We start from the raw sequence: 18,742 nt of genomic DNA on the forward strand, positions 1-18,742 counted from the left end.
TGGTGCCAAATGGCTGATGTTATGTGGGTAATGCCTGTATAATTAAAGCAGATTTAGATGTTAAAATAGTGTTGACAATATACAATAATTAAAAAATTATGCAGTCTACTTTTTCTTTCCAAAGAGCTGGCTTAAATGTGTAATTCGACCTATTTGGATGTTGATGAATACATCCAAAGCAATAGTTCAAGATTGAATTAGTCATACTGTAGAAAGACTACCATGATAATTCACAACAGTGGAGGTGACTTTAAACCTTTTATTTATATCTCTGATAATAAAATTGAACAAAATAACAACTACTATATTTAGAATAAGACATATAAATAAAATGTTTAAAAAAAGGCAATGCCTTGGCAAAGTTTAGGATGATGATGAAGAAAAGGATATGTAAATTTTTTCACTTAATTTAAAATAATTGCTTAAAATTAAAATAGTACAGGTTCTTTTAGTAGTTACATGAAGCAAAAATATGTAGTTATTGGAACAGTGTGGGGTGTTTCCATGGAACAGCCAAGCCATAGATAGGAAGGGCCAGGTTCAGACTGGACTTCAGGAACCCTACAATATTGATTATTTTCTTTTAGCTCTCTTCTTTCTCATTAAAAACTAATTTATTCCACAATCAGTTAAATGTAGCCCCTGAAAGTTTCTAAATTTACATCGTACAGCTTTAGTACAGGCTTAAGCTCCAGAGTACAGGGAAAGTTCACTGTCCTGACTCCAGCCAGGTTTCCACCCAAGATGATTCCGCTCAGAGAAGGGAGAAGTGTTGAAATGTTGGCAATTTCTTAAGAAAATATTATTAAGAAAGGTGAAGGCTCTGAGATTTTATCCTACTTATGAGGGTCAGGCTGCCACAGACTCATGGATGCTGGCAAAAGACAGAAGTTTCCAGAGTAAAAACAAAGGACATTGTTACTAGTGGTGCAGCAGGCAGCCTGAGCTTTATGTTTTGTAAAAATAGATTTATTGAGACAGAATTTGCAAACCATATAATTCACACACTTAAAGTGTACAAAGGAATGTTTTCCAATATATTCACGGATATGTGCAACCATCTTCATGGTCAATTTTAGATTTTCGTTTACTCAAAAAAATCTCTGAAACGTTTAACTGTCCATTCCTCCGTCTGTTCCCCTTCCCTTAGCCCTAAGAAAGCATTTAATCTACTTTTTGTCTCTATGGATTTTCCTGTTTTTAACTTCGATGTGAATGAAATAATAGTTTGTAAAAGTTTTGACTAACTTCTTTCATTTGGCGTAATGCTTTTGAGTTTCACCCATACTGTAGCATGTGTTAATACTTTATTTTTATGTCCAAATAATAGTCCAATGTATGGTTATATCACATTTTGTCTATACATATATCTGTCAATGGACATTTGAGTTATTTCTACTTTTTGGCTACTATGATTAATGACCATTTTTGTGCAGCTTTTATGTAGATATTAATTTTTATTTCTCTTGGTTATATACCTAGGAGTGGAATTGCTGGGTCATAAGGTAACTTTGTATTTAATTCTTTGAGTAACAGCCAGACTGTTTTCCAAAGTGACTGCACCACTTACATTCCCACCAACAGTGTATAAGGGTTCCAATTTCTCCACACTCTCACCAATCCTTGTTATGATCTGTGTTCTTGATCCTGGTCATCCTAATGGTGTGAAATAGTATTTCACTGTGGTTTTTTTTTTTTTTTTTTTTTTTAGTATTTCCCTCAAAACTAGTTATGTTGACCATCTTTTGTTTATCTTCATTTGAGAAATGGCTTAAGTATTTTGCTCATTTTTAAATGGGGCTTTTTAAAATTATTGACTTGTAAGTGTTCCTTATGTATTCTAGACACAAGTCTCTTAGATATATGATTAACAAATATTTTCTACCATTCCGTGGTTTGTGTTTTCATTTTCTTGATGGTGATAGGATCACTTGAAGGATCTTGAAGAATCACTTTCTTGCCTTAAAAGAAAATATTATGGTAGTTTAATTAGGTAATCAACATTTATTATATTAGTTATACAGTTTATAAATTATTATATATATTTATTCACAGCTATTCAATTTTCTTTTCAAGTCCTCTAAATTGTTGTATTTCTGTTTCTTTCCTCTGGCAAAAATCTACATATTACATTTATTTAATTATGTAACTTAAATCTATATATAGATATAATATAAATCTATATTATATAATATAGATATAGTACATTAATATAAATCTTGCCTACACCAGCATCATTAAGATGATCTTAAGATCTTTTGATGCATAATTTCTAAAATTTTGATGAAGTCAAATTTATCTTTTCTCTTCTTTCGTCTCTTGGACCTTTCATGTCATATCTAGGTATATCCAGTGCCAAATCCAAGATCATAAATATTTATGCCCATGTTTTTGTCCCAAGCATTTTAAAGTTTTAGCTCTTCCACTTATGTCTCCTATTTTATTCTTCTTTTTTCAGGATTATTTTGGCTGTTCTGAGTCCTTTGCAATTCTGTATGAATTTTAGAATCAGCTTGTCAATTTCTACAAGAAAGAAAGCTGGAATTCTGACAGCATCTGTGGTAAATCTGTAGATCGGCTTAGTGATTTTTGCCATTTAAAAATATTAAGTTTTCAATTTCTGAATGTACGATGTTGTTGTGTTTATTTAGATCATCTTTATTTTCTGTTAACAACATTTTGTAGTTTTCATAGTATTAGTTTTGTATTTCTTTTGCTAAATGTATTTCTAAATCTTTCATTATTTTTGAAGCCGCTATGAATGGAATTTTCTGAGATTCACATTTGTATCAGTTCCCTTTGGCACCAAAGCCCCGAAGGTTGCTGCACAGACACTGGGTGTACATCATGTACGATGATCCCCAGGCTTGGGCAACACCAATTCTTAAAGGAAGTGCAAGCACACCTACTCAGTATTTGTCCTGGAGAAAGAAATTTTAAGTATCTTGAAAGGCAAACAAATTTGCCCTCTATTCTGAAGGGAAACACTATTTCTGTCTTCAAAGATATATGCTACCCAAACATCTTTGCAAAGACATTCTGGAACAAAAGCTGGTACATGATGTGCAGAAACACCAGAGACCTAAGAAGAATTGTTTCCTAACAAATAAATATGTAGAATGGGGAACAGAATTCCCCAAGAAAGAAGGGAGTTCTGGAAACATCTAGAAAGAAAATTAAATGAGACAAAATAAAATTGGAAGACAGCAAGCATGAAATGGTACCAATGGTTTATTTTTAATAAGCCAAAGATTATTATCACAAAAAGCTATAAAAATCCAGAACATTTGGGTCCCAAACATTGTAATTTATAGACTTTTGCCAGAGGAAAGAAACAGAAATATAGCAATATAGAGGACTTGAAGAGAAAATTGAATGATTATTAATAACTATATATAATTTATGCAATTTGTATAATTAATTTAAAAAATTTTGGTTAGCTAATAAGATGCTGTAAAATTTCCTTTTAAGGCAAATATAATAAATATATGACAACTGCATTATGTAATAGTTCTCCAAAGGTAACCTTATCAATTTTGAAGAACAATAATTGTACTGGGTATCCTGTTTAACAAAATGAATACAACTAGAAGTGTATTTAGAAATATACAGCAAATAGTTGAAATTATGAATTACTTAGAAATCGATAAACACAACCATAAGAATATTGTCAGAGAGGAAATAGTGTCTCTATTCATAGACTCTCTAGAAAATATTAAAATAAATAAAAATATGCTGGGTAGTTGTGAGTGAATTAATATCCCTAAATTCTTTCATTATGAAATAATAAAGCATATAAATATGCTTGTAGAGTTTCTAAATAGCTACTAAAAACAATTTCAAAGACTATGTGTTACAAATAATTCCTCTAATCAGAGGGCATTTTTTGAACTGTCTTGTGTTTTTCGTAAACATATTCATAATTTTAATTTTGTTCAATTTTTCCAGCTTTTGCGTGGTTTCCACTTTATATTTTCCTGTATAAATCTTGCTTACATGAACAACACAGAAACGTGTTCTTTGTTTTCTTCTAGAGGCTTTTTTTACCTTTATAACTACATTTTAATAATCAAATTCATCTAGACTAGATTTTTGGCTGTTTAATCAAAATTTATTTCTCCTATAACTGGGGAATTAATCCAGTGTTGGTATTGATAAGACCATCCATTATGCAGTTTTATTTTTATCATATACCAAGTGACATTGTGTCGTTCTGTTTCTGGAGCCCTATTCTTTTTTATTGGTACACTTGTCTATTCTCTCACCAAAATCACAGTGTTTGAATTACGGCAGTTTATAATAAGTATTGCTCTTTAGCAGTATAAGTCCTCTAGCTTGGTTGTTTTCCGAGACTGTCTTGTCTCTTACTGGCTCTATGCATTATGATACAAATTTTAGAGTTGTTGTAGCTTGCCAGTTTACATGCACAGACACATACAGGTTGCCGAGACAGTCATTGGGATTACATCTAATCTATACATCAATTTGGTGAGAACTGTCATTTTCAAAATGCCATATTGAGGTTTCCAGTCCACAAATATGATATGTCCATCCATTGCCTTCCATCTTCTATGTAGAGGTTATGCAAATCTTTATTTGATTTATTCCTAGGTATTTGATGTTGATTAATGCATTCATAAGTGATTTCTTCTCTCAGTTTCAGTTCCCAGCATGTTAGTGTTGGCATAAAAAGGCAAAATTGATGTGTGTGTTTGTGTGTGTATTGATCTCGTATAAACTGAACCACTAAAGCCACTTACTAAATTCTAATAGTTTAACTGAAGAGTATGTTGCATATTCCACATACAAGTAAGTTGTCATATTTTTTATTTGCCTTATTTCACATTCTAGAAGGTGTAGTACAAGAGGAAAAGAAGAATTTATAGTGGATATATTTTATTGGTACTGATCTCAAGGGAAACATTTTCAGTATTTCACCATTAAGTTCTTTTCAAAGGACTAAATTATGACTTTGTTAACTTTTCTTAAATGTGCATATGTTTCTATTAATTTCCACTCTTATTGCCATAGCTTTCTTTCTTCTATTACATTGTGTTTAATTTGTTTAGCTTAATTTTTAAGCTAATTTCTTTGACCTATGCGTATTTAGTATTTATTTATTGTTTTGTTTCCAAACATTTAGGAATTTTCTAGTTTTCCTTTAGTTATAAATTTCTGCTTACCTTATTTCCAAAGTGATTAGATAGCAAACTCACTTTAATTGAATCATCTGAAATCTCTCATGACTTGCTTTAAGGCAAAGCATATGATGAATTTTGTAAATATTCCATTTTCACTTGAAAATAATACATTTCTGAAGTTGTTGGTTGACATGTTCCATATATATACCAAGTTAATCAAGTTTATTAACACTTTTCTTTATAGTTTCAATAACTCTACTGATTTGTTTTGCTTGTTCTGTTCTTGAGACCAGTTTATTAAATTTTCAAGTGATGACTATGAATTTGTTCATTTCTCAACTTTGTTTTACATATTTTCAAGCAACGTTAATAGATGCAGGGGATTTTAAGATTTTAGTACTTCCCTATTTAGTTGACCCTTTTGTTATTTTGAAATGTTCCTCTTTATGTCTCAGTAATATGTTTTCCCACAATCTTACTAATATATTTATAGCAGTCCGTTTTGTTAATGTTTGCGTAAGATATTTTTTCTCAACCTTTACTTTCAAACTTTGTTTAAACATGTCTTCTGTAAGCACAAGATCTGGTCTTTTAATCTGCCTGGACATTGTCTTTCAAATGGAGCCTTTTATGTATTTAAGTTTAAAGTAATTACTATTATATTTGTATTTAAGTCTACCATCATTGTTTCTGTTTTCATGCTCATGTAAATCATTCCCGTTAAAAGTCTATGGTGCTTTCACATTTGAAGATTATTATCTCTGGGAATAGAATTCCTCTGGTAGGCAGCAAAGAGGCAAAATATCTCCATCCAATACAGTCCAGGAGCCCACTTAGGGTTAGCTTGCTGTCTTTTCATGACTTGTTTTACTTCTGGTTTACCCCCACTCCTAGAATCTAGTGCTCCAGGGGTACCAACTGAGTTCCTGTGGCTTTTTCTACGATTCCGCTCCTCTGATGGCTCCTAAATTCCAATTCTGTCCACCATCAGCATGAGGTTGCTAAAATCTATGCTTGCTATTCAGTCACTGTGCTTGAATTTTTTGTTTCTTGGCATGGAAGGCTGATTAATCATCTCAAGGGAAAATAGGTGGTGAGTGTTGGTAGCACTTCTTTTCAGCCCTCTTTCTCCTTAGGATCCTAGGCCCTCATGTTCTATCTGCCTTGACAGAATGAAACCCTAATTTATTTTCCTTTATGCCTCCATGATATTGCCTGAAGCTCTGAGAGATACCTGGACTTTCTAGACAGTTCTGGCCTGCCTCCTTGCTCCAAGAACCACATGTGGTGGAAGGAATAAGCAATGTTCAGAAGGCTCTGTTTCCTTCTATGCTCTTGCTCCTCAAGTCCTTGGTGCCTTGGCATGTTCCAAGATTTTAAACAAATTAAATATAATTATAAAAATAATGGGTGTGTGTGTGTGTGTGTGTAAAATTCTTTATTTAGCTATTCTCAACTGGAGCATTGGTCTTCCACAAGGCACACCATGAAAGGTGGCAGTGAAAATCTTACTGTGGTTTAAACCTTCATTTCTGATAATACTTATGAGCTAGAACACCTTTCACATTTTCATTTACCATCATATACTGTCTATTTTATGCACCATTTCAGCATACTTTGCCCATTTGTCTCTTGTGTTGTTGATTTTTGAGTAATTTATTTTTAGAAGTTATCCATATGTTCCAGACACAAACTTTATGATGGTTATATGATTGGTAGACATATTCTCTCACTGTATAGCTTGCCATTTCCTTCTCAAAATGATGTATTTTGAGAAACTATGGTTGTTAATTTTAATGTAGTTGAATTTATCAATATTTTCAATTATGATGAGTGTTTTTGTGTCTTATCTGGAGAATATTTCTTTATACCAAGAATATAGAGCTACTTATAACATTTTTCTAGAATTTTATTTTCTACATTGACATTTTGATAAAAATTGATCCAAAGTTGACTTCTTATGGTATAAAACAGGTATTAGTTTTTTATTAATTTTGATGCTGATATTCAATAAAGTCAATATTAAATTAAAACATAAATTTTGTCTTTATTACTCTGCAGTGCCAATTTAGTTATAAATCAAGTGTTCATCTGTGTGAATGTATATTTTTGTAATCTCCACTCCATTCGATTGCTTGATTGGTTTACTGTTGCAGAAAAATGCCACCATGTCTTAGTTACAGTAGTCTTAAAATAAGTTTGATATTGAGATCTTGTCCATGCAGTAGGTTATTATTTTAATAGATTGATTATTTATGCTGGCCTTCTTCCTACTGTTGGGTTACTAGACATTTATTCAGTATTCCATTTTTATTTATAATTATTATTTATTTATTTTGATATAGAGTCTCCCTCTGTCACCTGGGCTGGAGTGCAGGGGCATAATCTCAGTTCACTGCAACCTCCATCTCCTAGGTTCAAGCAATTCTTCTGGCTCAGCCTCCCAAGTAGCTGGGATTACAGGCATGTGCCATCAAGTCTGGCTAATTTTTATATTTTTAGTAGGGAGGGGGTTTCACCATATTGGCCAGGCTGGTCTTGAACTCCTGACCTCAAGTGATCCACCCGCCTCATCCTCCCAAAGTGCTGAGATTATAGGCATGAGCTACTAAGCCTGGCCCATTTTAATTTATTAATTGCAATTTTGGCTATGTCTCTTCCAAAAGTTTTCCCGAAGGAGTTGATCTAGAGATTAAAAACATATAACTAACCTTCACGGTCTACCTAGAATCAATATTTTACCACTTCAAATTGGAATGTAGAAACCTTACCTCAGAGACCTCTTCCCTCTTTCATCTTCAAATGAAGTATGTATTTATATATTACATATATGTTATCCACATACACTGAAAACTAAGAAAATTTCATGAATTTTGCTTTCTACTGACAAACTTATTTTAAAGAACTAAATAGAATGAGAATATCTATTATAAGTAGCCAATTTTACTATTTCTGTTTCTCCTTTTTATGACTTTGGATGTTACAAGTTTCCTTCTCGTAACTTTTCCTTCTGCCAGAAAAGATTCCTTTGGAAAATCTTTCAGAATACATCAGCTGGCTACAAACCCACTTTGTTTTCCTTCATCTGAGAATGTCTTTATTTTACTTTCATTGTTGAATGATGTTTTCACTGAATATATAATTCTGGGCTGTCAGTTCTTCCCTTCCAACAATTTAATAATATTGTGCCATCCTTCTAGCCTCCATGATTTCTGATAAGAAATTTGAAATAGTTTGTATTGTTCTGTACAGAAAATGTGCCTTGTTTATCCAACTGCTCTCAAAATTTTAATTTTTCTTGAGTTTCCAACAGGTTGATTGCTAGGTTCCTGTTCATGATTCCTGTTGGAGGTTCATTCTGCTTTTGAATAGGTAGGTTTACATCTGTCTCAGTCCGTTCAGGCTTCTATAACAAGTATCTTACAGGACGGGTGGCTTAAACTATATACATTTATTTTCCCAGGAGGCTGGGAAATCCAATATTAAGTTGCTGGCAGATCTGGTGTCTGCTGAGGGCATTCTTTCTGGTTTTCTGGCAGCTGATGGCTGTTTTTTCAGCCATCTGTATTCTCACATGGTGGAGAACAGAGAGGAAGCTCCATCCTCATGACCTAATTACTGCTCAAAGGCCCCACTTCCTAATACCATCACATTGGTAATTTGGTGTCAACATATGCATTTTGAAGGAATGCAAATATTCAGTCTGTAACATTCTGCACCGGGACCCCGAAAGTTCATGTCCTTTTACACGCACAGTACATACATTCTATCCCAACAAACCCAATACTAATAACTAATTGCAGCACCAACTCTAAAGTCTAACGTCCAAAGTTTCATCTAAATATCATCTAAATCAGATAAAGGCGAGATTCCAGGTACAATTTGTTCTGAGACAAAATATCTGTTGGACTGCAAACTTGTGCAACTGAAACATCTATGTGCTTCCAAAATACAATGGTAAGACAAGTATAGGACAGGCATTTTTATTCTAAAAGGGAAAAGTAAAAAGGAAGAAAGGAAGAAAGTGGTGATGGGTCCCAAGCAAGCCCAAAACCTAGTAAGTAAAATCCGATTAGATCTTAGGCTATGAAAATAATCCTCCTTGGCTTGAATTGCTGCCTTTCAAAACCAGTGGGGACAAAAGTACCACCCCCAGGACCTACTGGGGTGGTGGTCCCACCTGGACCCACTGGGGCTTGGAAGTGATTGCACCCCCAAAACTCTGAGCGGTGTCTATCTGGCCTGCTGAAAGCATCTGGCTTGTTAAAAAGCAAGGTAACAGTGGCCCCTTTGAAACAGAGGCAGCACCTCTAATGATCTCTGAATCTTCTTAGCAGCCATGCTTCCCTTGTCTTGGAGAACAGTACACGTCCACAGATGAATAGCTCTATGGTCCCAACCTGTAAAATTCAAGAAGTCTGAGAGCATTCCTTAATTCTTTCCCATCTCCTTCTGCTTCAGTTCAAACTGGCAGTTGATGAGGTGTCTGATTTAAGTTTGTGATTCACACGTATACAATCTTATCAAACTGTTCCTTTGCCAAACACTTAGTGTTCTCTTCTGAACATATTATTTGAAAAATAATTCTGAGTTTTAATTATTGCCATTCTTACTGGCATGAGATGATATCTCATTGTGGTTTTGATTTGCATTTCTTTAATGATCAATAATGTTGAGCTTTTTTTCATATGTGTGTTGGCTGCATAAATGTCTTCTTTTGAGAAGTGTCTGTTCATATTCCTTTGCCCACTTTTTGATGGAGTTCTTTGGTTTTTTTCTTATGAGTTTTTTAAGTTACCTGTAAATTCTGGATATTAGACCTGTGTCAGATGGATAGATAGCAAAATTTTTCTCCCATTCTGTAGGTTGGCTGTTCACTCTGATGATAGTTTCTTTTGTTGTGCAGAAGCTCTTTAGTTTAATTAGATCTCATTTGTCAAATTTAGCTTTTGATGCAATTGCTTTTGGTGATTTCATCATAAAATCTTTGCCCATGCCTATGTCCTGAATGGTATTGCCTAGGTTTTCTTCTAGGATTTTGATGGTTTGGGGTTTTACATTGAAGTCTTAAATTCATCTTGAACTAATTTTTAAAAAGGAATTCTTTTACATAGTTGGTGGGAATGTAAATTAGTTCAACCATTGTGAAAGACACTGTGACAATTCCTCAAGGATCTAGAACCAAAAATACCATTTGACCTAGTAATCCATTACTGAGTATATACCCAAAGGAATACAAATCAGTCTGTTACAAAGATACATGCATACGTATGTTTATTTTGGCACTATTCACAATAGCAAAGACATGGAATCAACCCAAATGCCCATCAATAATAGACTGGATAAAGAAAATGTGTTACACATATACCATGGAATACTATGCAGCCACAAAAAGGAATGAGATCATGTCATTTGCAGGGACGTGGATGAAACTGGAAGCCATCATCCTTAGCAAACTAACATGAGAACAGAAAACCAAACACTGCATGTTCTCACTCATAAGTGTTGAGTTGAACAATGAGAACACTTGGACACAAGGAGGGGAACAACACACAAGGGGGCCTGTTAGGGATGGAAGGGGAGGGAGAGCATCAGGACAAATAGCTAATGTATGCGGGGCTTAAAACCTAGGTGATGGGTTGATAGGTGCAGCAAACCACCATGACACATGTATACCTATGTATCACACCTGTACATTCTGTGCATGTATCCTGGAACTTAAAGTGAAAATAAAAAAGATATACTGAGAATTTCCCAAATTTTTACATTCCAGTTCCTTTTTTTAAATAATTCCATCTTTAAGTCACTTATCTCCTCTTGCATTTACTCTAAGCAGTCAGCAGGAACCAAATACTCCAACAGTTTAATTGGAAATCTTCTCAGCTAAATGTTTAATTTCATTGCTTGCAAGTTCTCCCACAACATAGTAGACCACAAACACAAGTAAGACAAGTTTATTACCACATTACAACAAGGATCATCTTTTTCTTCACTGTCCAATGACATATTCCTCATTTCTCTCTGAGATCTTGTCAAAATGGCCTGTACTGTCTATATTTCTACCATTATTCAGTACATTATTAGTTAGGGATTCTCAGAAAAGATAGATGCTTTCTTGACAGCTACACTTTTTCTTTTTTGAGTTCTCACGAAGTTCACCTTTAAATATCCTTCGCGATAATCTCAGCTTCCTTTAACATGAACTTTAAAACTCTTCCAGCCTCTACCCTACCTACTACCCAGTTCCAAAACTGATTGCACATTTTCAAGTATTTGTTTTACCAGCACTTCCACTCACAGTACCAATTTCTGTTTTCGTCAGTTTGGACTGCTGTAACAAAATATACCATAGTCTGTGTAGCTTAAACAACGATCACTTATTTCTCACAATTCTGGAGGCTAGGAAGTCCAATATCAAGGTGCTGACATACATGGTAACTGCTGAGGGCATCTTTTCTTATTTGCAGATATTTGTATTCTCATTGTATTCTCACATGGTGAAGAGTAGAGAAAGAGCAAGTAAGCTTTCTCTGGTCTCTTTTTGTAAGGACACTGATCCCATCAGGTGAGCTCTACTCTCAAGGCATATTCATCTCCTAAAGGCCCTGCATATCACCACATTGCCGTGGCGGGCATAAACATTCAGTCCATAGCAATGACATTTGCCAAGCTTGAGACCGTTCTGCCATTTTTTCTTCAAACATTATTTTCAGAATTGCCTTCTGCCCCCTTTAAATCTGAAACCCTGATGGCATTAATATTATCTGTTTGTTATTGTCCCAGAGGTCCCTGAATCACTGTTCTTTTTTTTTTTTTTTTAGACAGTTTCCCTCTGTCACCCAGGCTGGTGTGCAATGGTACGATCTCTTCTCACTGCAACCTCTTCCTCCCATGTTCAAGTGATTCTCTTGCTTCAGCCTCCTGAGTAGCTGGGATTACAGGCATGTGCCACCACACCAGGCTAATTTTTGTAATTTTAGTAGAGATGGGGTTTCACCATGTTGGCCGGGCTGGTCTCAAACTCCTGACCTCAAATAATCCACCTGCCTCATGCTCCCAAAGTGCTGGGATTATAGGCATGAGCCACCACGCCTGGCTGATCATTCTTCATTTAAAAAAAAAATTTATTCCTTTTGTGATTTAGAATGGGTACAATATGAGTTTGCTAAGACCGCCACAGCAAAGTACCACAGACTGGGAGGCTTCAAACATTTATTGTCTTGAGAAATAGTACACATTCACAGGTGACTAACTTTATGATCTCATCCTGTAAAATCCAAGAAGTCTGAGAGACTTCCTTAATTCCTTCCCATCTCCTTCTGCTTCTGTGTCTGGCTTGTTTCACTTAGTACAATGTCCTTCAGATTCCTTCATGTTGTCACCAATGAAAGGATTTCCTTCTTTTTAATGGCTGAATATCCCATTGCATATATAGACCACATTTATTTATTCATTCATCCATCAGTGGACATTTATGTGCCTTTCATGTCTTGACTATTGTAAATAATACTGCAGTATTCATGTGAGTGCAGATATCTCTTAAAGATTCTGATTTCAAGTCCTTTAGATATGTACCCAAATGTGATATTGACGAAACATACAGTAATTATATTTTTAATTTTTTGAGAGACCTCCATACTGTTTTCTGTACTAGCTGTGCCAACTTACATTCCCACCAACAGTGTACATGGGTCCTTCTTTCTCTACATTCTTGCCAACATGTTACTTTATTTTTTGTAACAGACATTCTAACAGGTGTGAGGTGGTATCTCAATTTGATCTTGATTTATATTTCCTTGCTTATTTGTAATGTTGAGCACCTTTTAATATAACAATTGACCATTCATATATCTGGAGAAATGTCTGTTCAGTTCCTTTGCTCATTTTTAGTAATTTGTGTTGTTTTGCTGTTAATTTGTAGGAGTCCCTTATAAATTACGGATGTTAATACTTTGTCAGTTAGATTTTTTCCAAATATTTTATCCTATTCTGTAGGTTGCCTTTTTATTTTGTTGATTGCACCCTTTGGAGCAGAAGCTTTTTACTTTAATGTAATCCCACTTATCACTTTGTATTTCTGTTTCCTATGATTTGGTGTCATGGGCAAAATCATTGCCAAGCCCAATGTTGAAAAGATTTTATCTGTTTTTTTTTTTTCCTCTAGGACTTTCACAGTTCCAGGTCTTATGCTTTAAATGTCTAATTCATTTTGAGTTTATTTTTATTAATGGGATAAAAATGAGGGTCAAATAGCCTTCTTTTGCATGTGGATATCTAGTTTTCCCAACACTATTTATTGAAGAGACTATCCTTTCCTCATTGCATATTCTTGGCATTTTGGCCAAAGATCAGTTAATTACCTATAAGTGGGTTTAATTTTGGGCTTTCTATTCCGTTGTGTTAGTCTGTATGTCTGTTTTTATGCCGGTGCTATATTGTTTTGATTACGTTAGCTTAATAATATAATTTGAAATCAAGAATGTGGTGTCTCCAGCTTTGTTCCTACTCAATACTGCTTTGGCTGTTTGGTGTCTTTGTGATTCGATATGAATTTCATGGGTTTTAAAAAATTTCTGATAAAAATGCCACTAAGACTTTTGATAGAGATTACATTAAATTTGCAGATCACTTTTAATAGTATGGACATTTTAGCAATATTAATTTTTCCAGTCCATGAATGTGGGATGTCTTTCTACTTACCTGTGTCTGCTTTAATTTTTTTTCATTAGTGATTTTTAGTTTTTGATATACAAGTCTTTTATCATCTTTGCTTAAGATATTTCTAGATATTTTATTCTTTTTGAAGTTATTGTGGATGAGATTATTTTATTAATTTCTTATTGGATAATTCATTATTAATGTATAAAAACACAACTGATTTTTGTATGTTGATCCTTTTATACTACAACTGCTGAATTTGTGTATTCTGTTTGTATGTGTAATCTGTAGGGTTTTCTGCATGTTAGATTATGTCATCTGCAAACTAAGAAAATTTCACTTTTTCCTTTCTTATTTTATACCCTTTATTTATGTTTTGCCTCATTGGTCTGGTTTCCTGTACTTTGTTGATTAGAAGTTGTGAAAGTGGGCATCCTTGCCTTGCTAAGATCCTAGACCTTAGTGGAAAATTTTTCGTTTTTGCATTGCTGAGTGTGATGTGAGAGGTCTGCTTTTCACAAATGGCCTTTATTTTGTTGAGACAAGTTCCTTCTATACCTATTTTGTTGAGAATTTTTATCACGAAAGGGTGTTGAATTGAATGTTTTGTTCTGCATCTATTGAGATGGCTATTTGATTTTTATCCATCAATCTTTTAATTTGGTGTATCATATTGATAAATTTGCATGTGATAAACCATCTTTATAGCACAGGGATAAGTTTCACTTGGTCATGGTGTATGGTACTTTTAATTGATTTATGCCTGAGGTTGCAATTTTTTGAATTTTTGCAATCAGACCTTGGCTATGACCTTGAGCTGTAGGATATAAATAACTCCCACATGCTTAGTGTTCCAATAAAGGGAACACTAGGCATAAATGAGCTTTAATATGTGGTTGAATTTGCTTTTCTAACATTGTGGAGGATCTTTGCAACCATATTCCTCAGGCATTTTGGTCTACAGTTTTCTTTTCTTATAGTGTCTTTTTCTAGTGTTTGTATCAGAGTAATGCAGACCTCATAAAAACAGTCGAGAAAATTACCTATTCTATTTTTTAAAGAATTTGAGAAGTATTGGCATTCAATCTTCTGTAAGGGTTTGGCAGAAGTCATCTCTGAAGCCATCTGGCCCTGGGCTTTTTCTCTTTGGAAGGGTATTAATTACCAATTCAGTTTTTTTTAAATTTCTAATTGATCTATTTAAGCTTCCTACTTTTCATTGATTCAGTCTTGGTAGGTTGTATGTTTTTAGTAATTTTGTACAATTTTTGATGTAAAATTTTTCATAATATTCTCTATGATCTGCTTTATATATGGCATTGGTTATAATATTTTTCTTCATTTCTGATTTTATTTGTATCTTCTGTCTTTTTTTTAGTCTAGCAAACTATTTGTCATTTTTGTTTATTTTTTCAAAGAACAATGAATTTTTGTTCAGTATTTTCTATTGTTTTCCTAGTCTCTATTTTGTTTATTTATGCTGCAATCTTTATTATTTCCTTCCTTCTGCTATATTTGGGCTTAATTTGTTATTCTTGTTCTTTTTCTAGTTCTTTGAGATGTAATGTTATGTTGTATATGCAATGTAGGCATTTATTACTATAAGCTTTCCTCTTAAAATTGCTTTTACTGAATGTCACAAAATTTGCTATGTTGTATTTTTATTTTCATTTATCTTGATATAGTTTTAATTTCTCTTTTGATATTTTCTTTGACCCAATGGCTGTTCAATACTTTGTTGTATTTATGCATTTGTAATTTTTAAAATTTTCCTTTTGTTACTGATTTGTGGTTTTTTATTACAGCGGTTAGAAAGGATAGTCAGTGATTTTTTTTAATTTGTTAGAATTTATTTTGTGATCTCACATATGATTTATTCCAGAGAATGTTCCATGTGAACTTGCGAAAGATGTGTATTTAGCTGCTGTTGGGTGAAATGATCTCTATATATTTGTGAGGTCCATTTGGCCCACAATGTTGTTCAAGTCTGGTATTTCCCTATTGATTTTATGTCTGGTTGATCTGCTCATTATTATAAATGTGATATTGACGTCTCCTACTATTGTAATGCTATTTCTTCCTTCAGATATTGGATGCACTTATATCTATAATTGTTATGTATTTGTATTGAAGTTACTTTTTTACCATTATGTCATGACATTATTTGTCTCTTGTGACAGTTTTTGACTTAAAGTCTAATTTATCTGATAAAAGTACAGCCACCCCCTTTTTAGGTTGCCATTTTCTTGGAAAATCTTTCATCATCATTACATTTTTTAGCTTATATATGTCTCAAAATCTAAAGTGGGTGTCTTGCAGGCAGTAGATAGTTGAATGTTGTTTTGTTTTGTTTTTATCTGTTCTTCCAATTTCCGTTCTTTAATCAATGAGTTTAATCCATTTACATTTAAACTAATCATTTATAGATAAGGATTTGCTATTATCATCTTGTTTTTTTCTGTTCATTTTGCAGTTCTTTGTTCCCTCTTGCTGTCTTCTTTTGTGATTTGATAATTTTTTGGAGTAATATATTTTGATTCTTTTGTCTTAATCTTTTTTTGTGTCTGCTATACATTTTCTTTTTGTGTACAGTTACCATGAGGCTTGCATACTTCTTATTGTTAGAGCAGTCTATTTTGAACTGCTAACAACTTGACTTTAATCACACACAAAAACTCTCCAGTTTCATTCTCGAAGCATCCACTTGATATTATCATATTATCGATGTCAGAATTTACTTCTTTTTATGTCGTTTGTTGTGGCTGTATCTATTCTTAATACTATGTCTACTAAAACTAATATTTGGGTTAAAAGTGATTTATGCACCACTGTCTTATATTATACACCAATGTTATATTGTTATAACAATGTTATATTGTTATAATATTCTTACAATGTTGTGTTATTATATTTTCTGTACTTATGTATATATTTACCTTGACCAATGATACTTATACTCCAATACGCTTCTGTGTTGCTGTAGAGTATCCTTTTGTTTCAACTTTAAGATTTCACTTGTGGGCATTTAGTGCTATAAATTTCCCTCTACACACTGCTTTGAATGTGTCCCAGAGATTCTGGTATGTTGTGTCTTTGTTCTCGTTGGTTTCAAAGAACATCTTTATTTCTGCCTTCATTTCATTATGTACCCAATAGTCACTCAGGAGCAGGTTGTTCAGTTTCCATGTAGTAGAGCGGTTTTGAGTGAGTTTCTTAATCCTGAGTTCTAGTTTGATTGCACTGTGGTCTGAGAGAGAGTTTGTTATAATTTCTGTTCTTTTACATTTGCTGAGGAGAGCTTTACTTCCAACTATGTGGTCAATTTTGGAATAGGTGTGGTGTGGTGCTGAAAAAAATGTATATTCTGTTGACTTGGGGTGGAGAGTTCTGTAGATGTCTATTAGGTCCACTTTATGTAGACCTGAGTTCAACCATTGTGGAAGTCAGTGTGGCGATTCCTCAGGGATCTCGAACTAGAAATACCATTTGACCCAGCCATCCCATTACTGGGTATATACCCAAAGGACTATAAATCATGCTGCTATAAAGACACATGCACACGTATGTTTATTGCGGCACTATTCACAATAGCAAAGAGTTGGAACCAACCCAAATGTCCAACAACGATAGACTGGATTAAGAAAATGTGGCACATATACACCATGGAATACTATGCAGCCATAAAAAATGATGAGTTCGTGTCCTTTGTAGGGACATGGATGAAACTGGAAAACATCATTCTCAGTAAACTATCGTAAGGACAAAAAACCAAACACCGCATGTTCTCACTCATAGGTGGGAATTGAACAATGAGAACTCATGGACACAGGAAGGGGAACATCACACTCCGGGGACTGTTGTGGGGTGGGGGGAGGGGGGAGGGACAGCATTAGGAGATATACCTAATGCTAAATGACGAGTTAATGGGTGCAGGAAATCAACATGGCACATGGATACATATGTAACAAACCTGCACATTGTGCACATGTACCCTAAAACCCTAAAGTATAATAAAAAAAATAAAAAAAATAAAAAAAAAAAAGATTTCACTTCAGCACTCTTTGTAAGGCTGAGCTGATGGTGATGAACTGTCTTTGTTTTTGTCTGGGAAAGTATTGATTTCTTCTTTATTTTTAAAGGACAGTTTTGCTGGGTACAGTTTTCTTGTATGGCATTTTTTGTTGTTGTTGTCCCTTCACCAATTTGAATATGTCATTCTAGTTCTCTGGGTTGCAAGGTTTCTGCTGAGAAATTCACTTACAGGTTTAGGTAAATTGTCTTGTATGTAATGAGTCAGTTTTCTCATGCTACTTTTAAATTCTCTGTCTTAGACTGGAAAATAGGATTATAATTTTTGCTTTGCTGTGAATTTATTTGTAAGCAGATTATTTGGGGATACTTTGGGATCTTTGAATCTGTATTTTCATTTCCCTCTCTAGATGTTTATTTTTTAAAATAAGCTTTCTTCCTCTTTCTGTTTCCTCCCTTCTTAGACTTCAATCATGCATATATCGATTAGTTCATTTGATGGTTTTCCATAAGTCTCATTGGCTTTCTTCACTGTTTTTCATTTTAATTTTTGTTCCTTTTACTGGGTAATATCAAATGACCTGTATTCTAGCTTACCAGTTATTTCTTCTATTTGATTGGATTGGTTGTTGAACACTCAACTGATTTTTTTTGGGTTCAATAATCATACTCTTCAGCTCTAGAATTTTTGCTTGGTTCTACCTTTGTATTAAACTTCACATTTTGTGGCCATGTTGCCCAAAGTAACTTATAGATTTAATGCTATTCCCATTAAACTACCATTGACATTCTTTATGGAAGTAGAAAAAACTACTTTAAAATTCATATGGAAACCAAAAAAAGCCCATATTGCCAAAACAACTCTAAACAAAAAGAATAAAGCTGGAAGCATCATGCTACTCAACTTCAAACTA

Source organism: Nomascus leucogenys, chromosome 17 (genome assembly GCF_006542625.1).
Source record: "Nomascus leucogenys isolate Asia chromosome 17, Asia_NLE_v1, whole genome shotgun sequence".
NCBI classification, from domain to species: domain Eukaryota; kingdom Metazoa; phylum Chordata; class Mammalia; order Primates; family Hylobatidae; genus Nomascus; species Nomascus leucogenys.